The sequence below is a fragment of the Akebia trifoliata genome, chromosome 8, assembly GCF_017979445.1.
Source record: "Akebia trifoliata isolate Shusen 1 chromosome 8, ASM1797944v1, whole genome shotgun sequence".
Classification (NCBI taxonomy): Eukaryota; Viridiplantae; Streptophyta; class Magnoliopsida; order Ranunculales; family Lardizabalaceae; genus Akebia; species Akebia trifoliata.
The window spans coordinates 18659427-18674927 of NC_141382.1; the positions used below are offsets into that span (position 1 = coordinate 18659427).

At 34.0% G+C, this 15501-nt stretch overlaps 1 long non-coding RNA gene across 2 annotated transcripts in view; it reads left to right on the forward strand.

The window, feature by feature from the left end:
* Positions 1-416: 416 nt before the first annotated feature.
* LOC147396334 (uncharacterized) overlaps positions 417-15501 on the forward strand; it is a 41185-nt gene continuing 26100 nt past the window's right edge. Inside the window, exons 1-2 of one of the 2 annotated variants that reach the window (XR_015180660.1) lie at positions 417-685; positions 2234-2293. This is a non-coding gene — a long non-coding RNA (uncharacterized LOC147396334). The remainder of the gene's footprint in view (positions 686-2233; positions 2294-15501) is intronic. The other variant, XR_015180659.1, reaches the window with a different exon arrangement.

Here is a 15501-nt window from a genome sequence, read left to right on the forward strand (position 1 = left end):
TTTAGAAGAATTTTTTTCTTATGAAAAAAATTATTTATTCTATCATAATTTTGATGGATTTACCTTTGTTACTTTGAATCACATAGTCTTCTATTCATAGGAAGGCTATCTAAAATTACACATTCTTTATGTTCATGTTTTCCACGAGGTCAAGATTGGATTGAACGCCTAGATTTAACGATCGTGAGAAAAGAAATATAATTTATCATTACTGAAAATAAACGAAAATATACTGGAGAAAGTATTGCCAAAAATAAAAGGTCTGATGGAGTAGCTTAAAAATTGAAGGATAAAATGATACAAATGAGGTAAAAGATTTTTTTAGGGAGGAGAGATGGAAAAGCCGACAAATTTATTACAGACAAGGAGAGAAGAAGGTTACAACTAACAAGTTAAAAAGTTACTTATGAGGGTATTTATGTCTTTTTGCAAGTTATAGAAAATAAAACCCTAGTTTCCTATAGATGGAATGTGAAGCGCTCATTTATGATTTCAATGAGGAAAAATATTAAAAATCCCAAACGCCAACCCAAGGTGATGCATTTGGGAATTTTGATTGGAGTAGTGATGCAGGTCTTAGAGAGGAGTTGGAGACCTCAAACGAGTCTCACATTTATCACTCTATTTGGGATCTCCATGTTCATGGGTGATAGAGTGATGATTCTTGGGTTTCATAGTTCATCAGGTGATCTTCAGTTCTCTCTCCTTTCCTTTAATATTCCTTTCAATAAGGTAGGTTCGTCATACTTAATATTCTTTTAGGTCACTCGCCTCTTGTATCCCTTGAAATTCATTCTATAAGTGATATTATTTTTGTAAATATCTTTGATATATCTTGATAGATAAACTTATATTTAGGAGTATCATTTTGCTCTACTATTTTGTTTCTTCGATTTCTTGGCACTTTTTATGGATTCTTCTTCTCTAATGGGTTCACCAAATTTCTTTTAATGCTCCCATTGTTTGATAGTTATTTGTGTTTTTCGTCTGTTGCTTCTTTGAGAACTTAGATCCAACAACACTAAAAGGAATTGATGTGTTAAATGGCGAACATCGATCTTTTCAACAAGAAATATCAATTCATTGAAAATCCATCTCTTGAATTTCTCAAATTATCGGATTTTTTTTTCTCAAGAACCTCTTATAGTCTCTATTTAGTAAATTAAATAAAACTAGGAGTTATTATAAGATTAATCAATAAATTTTTTTAATAATCAATATATATTATAATATGATTTGCCAACTGTATTTGATTATTATTCTTTTAGATTTGATTAAGCATGTGATTGATTTATTTTGTAATCATATATTTAGGAAGTAGGCTATAATGGTTTAGGGATTTAGGTCGAGAAGAGATAACTAGAATTTGGGTGAAATTCTTTAGGAGATTTTGCCCCATAAAAGAGGCCAGATGTTTGGAGGCAAGCTCGTTAAAGTGTCCATATCAATAAAATAAATTTGTAACTTAATATGTTTTATACATTTATTTTCAGGTTTGTAGTGGAATCATCAAATTCATCCAACATTTTGATATATATATATATATATATAATATATATATATATATATATTTTTTTTTTTTTTTTTTTTATTTTTTTTTTTTATTTATTTTATTTATTTTATTTATTTTATTTTTTTATTTTTGTTCTGTCTTTGTTACCTTCTTTTCTAGACAACTAATATTGGAAGAAAAGAAATCAGATAATTTCAATAGATCAACTCCATTAGTATCTTTTAGAGAGAAAAAAATAACCCATTAGAGCATATTAATTACAATATTAACTTCATCATTATCATGATTAAAGCCTTATACTACAAGTTAATTGGGGGTTAGTTGTGCAATTCTTGTTCCTCCATTTACTTCTATTTACAAAAGTGTTTATAATTTGGTTAATTTAAGCATATTTATACTTGTTCTAACTACCTAAATATTACCACACTCACACACACATTACTTTTGAAGATTTTCTTGTGGTAAATTTCTTTAATAGATTGACATAGAAAAAGAAATAGTACTGCTTACACCAACATAGAATTAGAGTGAACTAAGTATTCTTCACCAAAGGTAAACCATGAATTCCCAAAAGGACAAGTTTCTAAGGATACATCTTATTGAACTTATTGGGTAATTTCTACTTGACCAATTCACAAATATGTAAATTATATTTTCATGCTATTAAACAATGTGATTTGATTTATTTTTTCTTATTTCATGTTGGCTTTTGATATGTAGGAACATTTTACTATAATGGTCTACTCCCTCAGTAAATTTTTAGAAATTCTTCCAAATGAGGTGAATATATACTCTGTTTCTTTTCTAGCTTTGAACTTATTTTACTTGTACTTGTTATTATTTGTTTAATTAACACTTTGTATTTGTTTATAAAGAGTTGATCGGTTTGATAAGAAAGCAAGTATAAAATAAGACAATTCAAAATTTTCATGTAGTGTATAAAAGCTTTTTAAATTTCCTATCTTGTTATTTCATCATCATTGTAATATTTGATGCACATTCAAAGCTTATTTGTCAAAGATGGTGCCTAGGTCATGTTTAAAGGGCAAAGTGCCTAGGAATCCTTGCATCTAAGCAACAACCATCTTCAGTAAAAAATAATAAGCGAGGACTTTCATAAATAAAGCACCAGCTATAAGAATTAAGCAATATGGTGAACACTTTTAAAATTCACGCTTGACATCATGGATAAATCTCGGTTCCTTGTCTCATCCATGTGCAACCTAAGACCAAGATGACTTGAATGAGACAATCTGAACAAGACTATAATCATCTTTGTTGGACATTTGTTTCAAAGCAAGCAAGGAAAAAATTTATATATATTGGAACATTAGGGTACAAGATATTCAAAAGGCAAACCCCGAATTTAATTGATACGAATTGTCATGTCCCAAATTCTTAGGACCCGAGACCAACGAACACAAGGCTGAGGTAAAACATAATCTCTTGATGACTTGTGAGTCAACTTGCCCAATGAGTAGACTGATATTCCATTTTCAAACTTAGGCAAACATTCCTAATCTAGAGGTAGTTGTCCTTTGGTCAATCACTCTTATTGGCTTTGTCTTACTTCAAAAGGATTGAAGCCCAATTCTAGGGGAGAACTAACTTAAAATGTAATTCAAAATTATTTTTTTGGTATTTATTTCTCTCTTTAAAAATAGGTAAACTTCAATTTGAAAATAGTTTCACAATCAACATAAGTGCTTATGTTGTAGGAGCTTTTATCATGAGTGAACTTTTTTATTCTTGTGTTTCAACTAGGAAACCCCAAAGATAAAGATAGATGATGATCTTTGACTCTTGAGTGAAAGTGATAAATAAATTTTCATTACTGATAGTGGTAACCTACATGAAAATATCATAATAAAAATGCATTATAGTCAACGATTCTTTACATAACAACAACATAAGAAAAAAAATTATTTATCTATTTTTATGATCATGATCTTATCCGCATCATCAGCTTTCCTCAAGATCTGTGGACATGAAAAGTCAATGAGTTGTGACACTAAGAAAGAAACACTACTAACAATAGTTCAAGTTAAAGAAATGTTGATTGTTATTTGCAGTCAAAGATTCTATAAATAGAATGTCCAATATTGATTGTGATTCGGAGGGATAAACGATGCCGAAACGCTTTAGTGAGTTACGTGGAATGAGTGCCTAAGCATTCGGGCATGTAACCCTCTGAGTGCTCTTTCCAACGCCTTTGGAATTGTTGAATTCTGAGTCTGTATGACAAAGTTAAGCACAATTTACTATAGACTATTTATGTAAAACCTCCTAGATCATGGCTCCCCCTCTTTTAAGGGATTTAGCTCTTGCTAAATCTAAAATTGTAGATGAATGAACGTTTTGGTCCCCCTGTCTCTACTATACCACTTGGACTGGCTAGGTAGTTGTCCTTTCTTGCCAATATGTAAAGAGTCATTTTTTTGAGAATGCAATCCTCTTTCAAAGGATCTTCATGGTCAATCCATAAATCTTGAATTGATGGGAGATGAGTATGTTTGTCAGAGTCATCATCAAGGAGAAATGGTTCAAATAATTTCAAGAATTCAGCATTGATGACTGAATACATCTGCATAGATGGTGGTAAGTCAAGCTAAAAGGCATTAGCACCATTTTGTATAATGATTTGGAATGGCCCATAGTGAATAGGCTTGAGTTTGCTACCTTCACCATGCAACCGCTCCTTCCCAAGATGCAACCAAACAAGATCGTCATCTTTGAATGTGCATGGAACTCAGTGCTTGTCATGGCAAGCCTTGTACTTCTCTTGAGACTTATACAACTGTGCTTCAACATCTATATGAGCCTTATTGATTCACTCTAAAAATTTTTGAGCTCAAGCATAATCTTTTTCTTCCTTTCCACCCAACTATTTGTCACTTAGAGTGAATGCCATGTTGAAAGGACATTGAGGAAAATGACCCAAACACACTTCAAATGGTGACTTCAATGTGGAACTATGAATTTCCCTATTCAAGGAAAATTGTAGGTATGGGAGACTGTCATCCTAAGTCTTCCAATGCTTGGAATTATAGCCCCACAATAGTTGCACCATGATCTGGTTGATGACTTCGGTTTGTCCATCGATTTGTGGATGGAAAGTTGTACTCTATTTTAGTTGGGTATCCATCATTCCCCATAAGAACTACCAAAAATGTTTGAGAAACCGATTGTCCCTATCAGAAATAATCGATGTGGGAAGTCCAAAATGTTTCCAAACATGCTGGAAGAACAACTTGACCGCCCCTTCTCCTATAACATTCTTCTTACACGTAATAAGAATAACCATCTTGCTGAATCTATCTACAACTACATATAGATAATCATGTCCAAACTTGGTTTTAGGTAGTCCACCCAAAATATCCATGGAAATACTTTCCAAGGTCAGTTAGGGACTGGTAATGGTAGATACAATCCTACCTTTCTGTTGGAAGGCTTTGAAGTGTTGCACAAAACACAAGCTCGGATAAAATGTAAAAATTCAAGCTACATTTTCGGCCAGTAGACATAACACTGAAGATTGAGCAAAGTCTTCTCGATCCCAAAGTGTCCTTCTAGTTTAGAAGTATGAGTCTCACAAATCCAATGTACTTGATCCCCCATCTTTTGGAATACACAAAAGTATTCCCTTGTATATCACCCACCTTTCAATTGAAACTCACTAGTCTGCCCTTGTAGTAGTTTCTAATAATCAGAACAAAAATTAATGTCTCTGTCATACGATTTTGCATATTCGAAAGAAATCATAGGTTGAATTGGCAGTACTACTAGTAATGAGGAATTTACTAAAGTAGGGTATAGAAAACATGTCTGCCAACTTATTGGTCACTCCCTTTTTGTACTTGATGATGATGTTGAATTGTTGTAGGTTTGACATCCACTTCGAGGGCCAAGGTTGATGTAAACTATCCAATGTTTCATGGACTGGTGCAATAGGTAGAGTTCCCATCATAAGTTGGATAAATCGGAATCAGCCCATTGAACATTTCTGAATCATAGGCCAACGATCTTTCATCTTGTATAAGGACAACTCCTAATGCATAATTAGAAGCGTTTGCTTCAATATCAAAAGGCCTTTACAAGTGTCAAAAGTTAGAATTGGTGCCTCCGATATCTTCCATTTGAGTAATAAAAAATTATGCTCGTGCTTTTTGTTCCACTATAATTTTTGATTGGCCTTTGCCAGAGAATGCAAAGGTGCTGCAATTTGTGTAAAACAACCGATGAATTTATGCAAATACCTATATGCACCCATAAAACTTTGAGCCTCTATTTCTGAACAAGGTATGGGCCATTTAGAGATGATCTATACTTTTTCAGAATCTACTTTCAACTCTCCTATGCCAACTATGTATCCCAGATACATAGTTCCTATTTCTCAAACTCGCACTTCTTGTTATTCAAATATAACTGATTTTGTCATAGGGCCTTCAAAATGTTTTCCATATGTCGTAGATGATCATGCCATGTCTCATTAAAAATCAAACTATCATATAACTACACAATAAAAAAATTATCGATAAATGGTTGGAATACCTCATTCATCAATTGCATGAAAGTGACTAAAGCGTTACATAGTCCAAATGGCATAACCAACCACTCAAAGAGGCCTTGCTTTGTTTTAAAGGCAATCTTCCAAGAATTTTCTCCTCGAATTCTAATTTGGTGATAGTTGTATTTGAGATCCTACTTTGTCAAGTAATGACCTCCTTGACGCTAATCTTATAGATCATCGATCCTCGGTAGCGGATATCAATTCTTGATGGTGATGTTGTTTAGTACTTGAAAATCAACGCACATTCGCCTACTACTATCCTTCTTCGATACTAGTTGTAGACATGAAATGTTCACCATGAACCTCAATGCTACATTGTTTGGAGTCACCACCATTCTTTTTTGGAAATGGGTGTGAATGGACACCCGAATCGATTTTTTGAAAATCATTTTTTTCATGACACTGTAGTGACTCTCATATGTTGGAAAGGGTAAGGTCTACCTAAGATCTAGGTAAGGAGGTCCGGTTAGAGGATGGGGAAGGTGTTAGGCATCCCATCCTCTCCACCAAAGGTGGTTATCTTGCTTAGCCATTATTCTTATAAAACTTATTGAAATAAATACTAAAATGCATGAGAATGTATGATAAGAGTGGTGTATGCATTAAGTAGAATGTTCCTTAAAAAGGGATTTTGATTTCAATGTGACATTAGGGACATTCTATGGAAAGGAGTGACCCATGTAGTCATATTGAATTTATGAAAATGAATGTAGGTTCGAGCTTTTAGAGAGACTCCATGATGGAGTTCCCTTGAGGCCACAACCTTGATGCATGTATGCATGGCTAAAAACTTAGTGTTTCACCCCATCAAGAGGGTGACACCTTTCTTCATCATTGCCATTCATAGGTGAGTGTATGCATTGTGTATAATATGATGCATGAGATTGAGGTGAAAATGGCTTCAACCCCCATCCTTTCGATCAAACCTTAGTCCAATCTACCGAGGATGGGAAAGGGTATGCACTACATCCTAAGACTTCTAGAAAGAAGAAAATGAGAGGGGTAGAAGAAGAATATGCAACCTCTAAAATAAGTAAACTACATCTTAAATCCCACCTTATCCCTTGATGAACTTGAACCTTGAAAGGTAGACTTGAGAGTTGAGTGAGATGCTTGAAGGTTGAGTGAGTTGAAGTTTAGAAGATGAGTAAAAATTTTGATGGAATTTTAGGTTGAGAGATGGGGGCTTGAGAGCATGAATTTTTCTTAGAAAATGAGGGTATTTATAGAGTTTTTGAAGAACTTTTGGGGATAAAGTGGTTCAACTCTAAAAATAAAGAAAATGGACATGAGATTTAGGTTATTTCTTTTTGGATTTTTCATTTGTATGAGGGTAAAGATGACATTTGTGAAAGAACCCTAAAAGCATTCTTTGATCTTTGATTTTTGATAAATAGAGGTAAGAGAACAAAAAGTACTTTTGGGAGGGTGAATAAGGAAGTGACATGTGTAAAGGTGGAGTGATAGGTAAAAAGTAGACCTTGGTTCATTTGTAAATAACACATAAAGCAAGGATGGAAGTATATTTTTTAAATGGACCAATGGAAGAAAAAAAGTACTTTTGGGAGGATGAGTAAGAGAATGACATGTGTAAAGGTGAAATGGTAGGTGAAAAGTAGACCTTGGTTCATTTGTAAATAACTCATAAAGCAATGGTGGAAGTATAATTTTGAAATAGACCAATGGGAGAACAAAAGTACTTTTGGGAGGATGAGTAGGAGAATGACATGTGTAAAGGTGAAGTGGTAGGTGAAACGTAGACCTTGATTCATTTGTAAATAACTCATAAAGCAAGAGTGGAAGTATAATTTTGAAATAGACCAATGGGAGAACAAAAGTACTTTTGGGAGGGTGAGTAGGAGAATGACATGTGTAAAGGTGAAGTGGTAAGTGAAAAGTAGACATTGGTTCATTTGTAAATAACTCATAAGGCAAGGGTGGAAGTATAATTTTGAAATGGACTAATGAGAGAACTCCATGTATGTACTTGAAGATTCTCACATTTTGAGGGTATGATGAGAAGTTCTCTCAACTTTATGGATTATTACCAAAGATCAAAATATCTTTTTGGTTTGACCATACCTTTTGAGAAGGGCATTCTTGAATTTTCACAAGGGAGGGTTGACTCTCCAATTAGATAAGGCATTGGGTATTGAGGGCTTATGAGATATCAACATGTGTCATCTTTTGGGGAGGTATGAGATAATGGACTTAGAATGAGCTTGGTGTTGGGCTTAGAATGGACTTGATTTTGGGTTTAGGATATGAACTTGGGTTTAGGCTTAAAATGGACTTGGTTTTGGGTTTAGGATATGGACTTGGGTTTGGGCTTAGAATGAACTTGGTTTTGGGATCGGATCATGGAAGTTAGTAGAATTGGCTTGGATTAGGGACAAGGTATGGGCATGCAAAAATAATATGAGATGATTATGTATGCATGTATGCATGAATAATGATGTCAAGTGGCAATGCGGGCCTGTTAAGAAGCTCGAGTTCTAAATCGAAATCAATTCAGGGAAATTCGGATTTTTCTAATGGGTTCGTGCAAATTGGGGTGTCTACACTAGTAACATTGGCGAACCACAAAGTGAACAACTGGACTTGATAACTGTTTAATCAAGAAATTCTTAGATTTGCCTCTTTATCTCTTCAAATTTCATGATCGATGTATGATACAAACCAAAATTTGGTAAAAGAGAGTCCTTGACCAATTGGAAATCATGTTCTACATCCCTTCGCGGTAGCAACCCTTTAATGTTATTAAATAAGTCTGTATATTATTCTTGTAGCTTTCAATCTTTGTTTACTATTTAGGAGACAAAGACATAGTAGATAATGTCACAGTTACCATATTCTGTTCTTGAGGCTTGACCATCAACAATATGAATTTCGGGCATGCACTAATCATACTCTTAACTTGGGCTGTTGTCAATAGAGTCTCCATAGTTTGCTCTTCATAGGCACTAATATGGAATTCTTTTCCATTTTTTACAAACCTATATTTACACAGACGTTGGTAGTAGATTGCATTTCAATCCCATAAGTACGGACTTCCCAAGATTACTTGACACACATCCAAGGGTACTACCTGACATGTTAGCTCACCAATATATTGTTCAGTGTTTGCGATCTTGAAGTTGTACTATTTAGTGATCTTCATCTCCACGTTTTTCTGAATCCACCCCAAGGGGTATGGTCACTACAATTTATGAGATATTTAGAGGCGGTTTTAAACTGCCACCAATTTCAACTAAACCGTCCCCAATATATATAAGGGCGATTTAGTCTAAATGCCCACTATAGTGGTGTCGCTAAAAACTTTTAGTGGCCAACTAAGGGTGGTTTTAAAACTTCTTCTAAATGTGATTTAAGGGCGTTTTTTATACTTTTAGAGGCTATTTGAAAACTGTCTCTAATAATAATAATTTAAGGGTGATTTAAAAGCCGTCTCTAAAGTATAGGATTTAAGGTTGGTTTTTATATTGTTAGTGGCTGATTGAAAACCGCCTCTAAAGAATTTGATTTACAAGCGATTTTTATATTGTTAGTAGTTGATTGAAAATCACCTCTAAAAATAGTAATTTAAGGGCAATTTTAAAACTGCCTCTAAATAATATGATTTAAGGGCGGTTTTTTATATTTTAAAGGTAGTTTGAAAACCGCCCTTAATAAAAAATTTAGTTTTAAAGAAAACAACATTAGTGGTAGTTCAAAACCACCTCTAATGTTGTAAGAAAATATTTAATAAAATATTCATTCCAAATAAAACCTGCAATTATATAAAGAAAAAGAGCTTCTATTGGCAACCCACATTTCACTTATCACATGTTTATAAAAAGATGCCACAACCTATAAATGTGTTGTGTGGAGGTCTGCGCCACAAAACTACAATATACCAAACATGCATCTTCGAAATCCAAAAACAAAGTATGCATTCACGAATATTTTCACTATAAAAAAGAGGCTACTCTATGAATTATAAACAAAATAAGTAATTCAAACATTGATCAATAGTATTTGAAAACCTAATAATTTGTAAATGAATGTCATATCTTTTAGTTCATCCTTTCTACCTTTACTGCATTTCAAGTTGTTAAGTGGATTATTCATGCATTAAAGAGTACTCAGTGAAAATTCATTAATACATTACCTATAGTCATAAAAACAAATTTGGTAATGGTAATTTAATTTTTGTAAGAAAAAAAAAACAAAAAAACAAACTACAGGTCACCTTGTAGATTTACACTCTTAAGATTAGCTCCATCTAATTTCACTCTACGAAGATTTGCACCGATAAATTCACATCTTCCCTAGGCAAGAAACAAACATTAAAGAAGAACAAGAGGGGATTAATTGGTGAGTACCTTTCTCCTAGCAGGTTGTTGTAATGAATGTGTAACATCTACTACCTGTAGTGAAAAAATATATCTTTCAGATAGGTAGGCACCATGACAACCATGGTTACTAAGAATGTTGATGGCGAAGGAAATTAAGATGAGAACTAAAAGGGTTTCAAGAAATTTGGAGAAAATTAAAATATATTCAGGTGAAAGCCTCATCATATACATATCTTATCACTGTAAATATGATTGAAAAATTTAAAGCCACACACTAATACAAGCAATACTAAAACCCTTTATCAGTTATGACTAATTAAGAAATAATATTCATTAAGGTCTCTAATCTTAATATACATAATAATTTTATCAGGATAGAAAAGTTGAATACATTTCTACACCTAAATTAACCACAACATCTGCTAAGCATTTGGCTTCCTAGTTTTTTTTATTCAAAAAAATGATCATTTTGTGAAGGGGAAACCAACAAAAATTATACGGGGAAAGAACAATGAGAGAAATTCATTGAAAAAACAAAGCCAAACAATGCTGCGAACCGTGAAGTTATCGTTTGAAAAGGAAAAAAAAGTATATTATTGTGGTGCCCCGCCAAATGCTAACACAAATCCCGAGGTCAAACCTTGAATTTTGGACAGTTTCCTCCGTTTATGTTAGCCTTCCACGGAACTCAAAACAAATAAAATTGATAACAAACAAATCCTACATATAACAATGTACCAAAATATACAAAGTGCGGAAGACAGTAACTACGAACATCATAGAATTATATCAGAATTGTGCAAAATGTGAAAATATATAAATTACAAAAATTTGACCTCCGACTATCATAAACCTATCACTCAGTCCAAAAAGACTACATACACCCCTTGGGAACAAGCGGATTTCTAGGGAAAGTAACCCCAATGCTCACTGGGCAATGGACTCTGGTCGTCGATATGACCCACTAGATGATTCTCGCTCGCTGGTTCTAAAGCTGCCTCTCCGACTGTAGGATCTAAAACTAAAAAAAAATGGAAGGAAAGGGTGAGTAACAATGGTTACCTAGTAGGTCCATAAACAACTCCTACTAATAACCTCACCTAGCATGGACGGATAAGCATACTGAATAATTTCAATATATGCAAAGCTTTACTATTAAAACTACGGTTAAATGGTACGTATAGGCAGAGATGAGCAACTAAACAATTTTAGAGATTCACATGACCTCAATCATCAGTAATCACTATACATTTTCATTTTTTATACAAGTATGATTTATCACATTGAAATAACAAGTATGCTTTCTCAGTTTATAATTTCAAATAGAACAACAGATACATAATATAAAATGGTGGAGTAGTGGAATTAGAGTTAGGATTCCCAATTGGATCGCTCCCAGTCTGGATATGATGTTACAACATTAATCTGGCTTTTTGTTCCTGATTTTGTGGTCGGTTGCTGAGCTTACCACACTGGTGACTATTTATCTGGCTCAAGCGGGCTGTTTGACGTGACCGTAAACAATGGATCTCTTTTCGATGTGTCAAAACGTTCGACTACTACTAGATTGTTACTGGTCATTGACCAATCATCTTCGTCTATGCCTATCAGGTTTGCATGTGATTCCTAAAATAAACACTCCATTCATATACGACCACTTTTACAATACACGTTCACTGGTAAAAATAAAAGGGAATGGACACGGATTCCAGTTGTGATTCGACTGTCATACATGTCCCATACCACGTATGAGCTTGGTAGTCCCTACGGTATATCCTAGGATAGTACACCACTCCGGATGATATGACGCACTATCCCTTCAAGCATTCACAAACTCTTTAACAGCTCACAAAATAACTACGTATATATATATATATATATATATATCATTTTTTTATTTCAAAATAAAAGAGAAATTAATAATACAGGGTTGAGAATGGATATCCAGTTTCCTACCATGCAACTGTGGCCCTCCGGCCTAAAATAAATAATAGTACTCGGAGCCTTTGCGCCAATAGAAATTTAAATAAGCATGCAACCATTCATTATCCCTGGATATCCTTTCACCAACCAATACACAACATACAATGTAAAATGCAGACATCACCCATCGGTGTGATTCTAACATTTTATCGATTAATTCCTTTCCCATTCTACTATGTTTTCACCTCTCGACTTTTCAAACCAAATCTTTCTTTATCAAGCTTTCAAATTCAATTTTATCATTCGATCGAAAAACTATCAAATTTTTGTTAAAACGTGATCCCAATAAATATGCGAAGGTAAACTACCAAAACTAGAAAAGTTGGTGAAAATTTTGCTAAGTGTCGAAAACTCAATTTTTCAAAGTTGTCGAAATTGAAAATGGATTTTTGTAAATGAAAGCCCTCTACAACATGACAAGGACCATGTAATTTTTGTAACTTAATTCAAAGTAATGCAAAAGATATCACACGAATTCTTGAAACATTCCTGTTTTGACAAAATTTTGTTTAATTTTTTCCTAACTCATTTGAAAGACTTATGAGGCCCATAAGGAATCCAAAAAAAATATCAGAAAAATTATTTGGGTACTTTTTGGTGTTGACAGTGCCTCATGGTGGCACCGTGACCAGGGCACACAGCTCACGGTGGAATCGTTAGAACGCTAAAAACTCACAAATTTTTCATTTTTTTCATTGTTTCTTCGAGTTTTTCACTCGTTTTCGATTCTAACAACCCACCCATGGATCCAATACTTAAAATCATGATAAAATACATCAAATACATTAGTTCTAGCATGAATTTGAAACAATTACAACAATATTCTATGATTTTTAAAACACAAAATAAGTTTCGAAACATCTCTAAATATAATTTTCTTGAAATCTACGACTACTAATAAAAGTAGAGAGTCCCTTACTTGGTTCGTGGTTGTCAATGGTGATGAACTAACACAAAGGGTCAATGTTCGGCGGCTTGAAGTTTCAAAAGTAGTTGAACTTGGGTGCCAACTGTCGGGTAGGTCGTGAAACCCTCTTTGAAACTTTTCGTCCTTTTTTCAATGAAGATGGACAACTCTTCCTTGATTTGGATAAGACTCTAAGTGGGTACAAACAAACCTACTTACTAATTTTTTTGAGAGACCAAGCGAAAGAATACGAAATAACAGTCAAATGGGATGAGGACATGGAACCTGACAATGCTGACGATCCTTCCTTCATCATCAACAATCAACACGGACTTGATTGTGAGGAATGTTGACGAGAATGGGTCGTAACCCTAGGGTAGAGGAATGGCTGATTTAGGTTCTTTAGAAAAGAGAGAAAGAAATGAAATAAAAGAAAGTTATCTTTCTTTTAAATAAGGGTTGGGGGAATTTTTGACATTTGCTACTTGTTTCTATTTTTAATGGTGACATAAAATTTTCCTGATTCTCGTTCTAACGAAACATCACTATTTTGGGTCCCGCTCAACACGAAATTCGAAGATTTTATAACTTTTTCATCCGAACTCAAATTTGAACGTTCTTACAGGCTGAAGTATATATTTCTATCATTTTGAACCTATTGGTGAAGTCAAAATTCGTTAAAAATGAATGGACTAAAATTCGAGTATTCTACCCGAAGTCTTTCTTTTAGAATTTTATCGAAATTCACAATTAGATTTCCTTGAGATACAAATTAAAAACTCAGGGTATTACGATTATGGGAGGTTAAAGGAAGGAATACATCTCTTCCCTTGTCTAGAAAAATACAATAGTAGTCCTAGCTAGGGCTGGTATGGCATCAACATTTTTTTATAGATTTTCAATCTATGACACCTATTGCAATCAACTTGAACACAACTAAAAGTCTCAAACTCTTTCAAACTAATACAATGATTTCCCTTCTATTAGGTTCCCAAAGTTGTGTATCACTTTCCATAATTCCTAATAAAGCTAATATAATTAGAACTCCCAAACTAAAGTGTTATTTCAATTAACATTCTAACATTGTTGATATTTTTTTTTCTCGATATCGTCTGTATGACTATGAAGGAAGTACTGACCAAACTTTTGATCAAGGACCTTGACAAAGGGTACAAGGCAGTTTGTGGTGCAAGATGCATTGTTGATGATGGGCTCATCCGAGCTGTAGGCATCACCATTCACTCCAACCACCTAGGTGGGGATGTCTCCCTTCCAGGGGCTGTACTCAGCACCTTCTTGGCCCCAACTTGAATGTGTTTGCCTGCACCTTCCCTGACCAAGAACACACCTTGTATTTGAATTGGAAAAGAAATAAAAAAAGAAATTAGATGGTTGAGATGATCCAATCCAATGGCATTGACATGCTTATGTAGTAGTAGCAACAGTAGTAGTACTAAATTAGAGGGGAATGGTTGAGATGGTCTAAAGAGTGGTGGATCATGGATTCATGGTTCCATCATTGTTTAATTATCTTATACGGAGTATAATTCACTCATGCATGTCTATGACACTTGAGACATACCAGATGGGGTAGTAATAGTAGTATACATTGGTGTCAAATTACACAACTAATAAGCTTAGCTAGGTAGATGAAGAGATTTGCAGGGAGAAGCACTTCATTTTGAAAAAAGGGTTAATGTAAAGAAAAAGAAAAATGTCGATAGTTAGGGAAGGGAAAAAAAAAACAAGGCAAATACAATAGCTATTTAATATTGCAAGATATACTATGACAAAAGTCAAATGAGAAGATATTGTCATTTTCAAATTTCAAAGCCAAAGGAATTATGCATTGTTACCCTAATTTCCTCGTAGTCACGACTAATTAAATGCCTACTCAATAAAGAAGATGATTTATGCAATCTAATAGCAATAATTAAAAATCTGAAGGATACAAAGAGAACATAAAAGTATAAATTATTGAAAAGAGAATGAAGGGTACCTGTACAATGGTAGAGTGGACATAAAGTTGTGTGGCGTAATATTTGCTCCAAGAAGACTCATGAGTGTGAATACACTCTCTCCACTTAATTTTGTTAGCATCCCATTCATGTTAAATGAGATTTCAGGTTGACTAATAAGTATCCCAAGCACATAACAAAGCAATACAAAGCTTGCTGTGCCTATAAAGAAA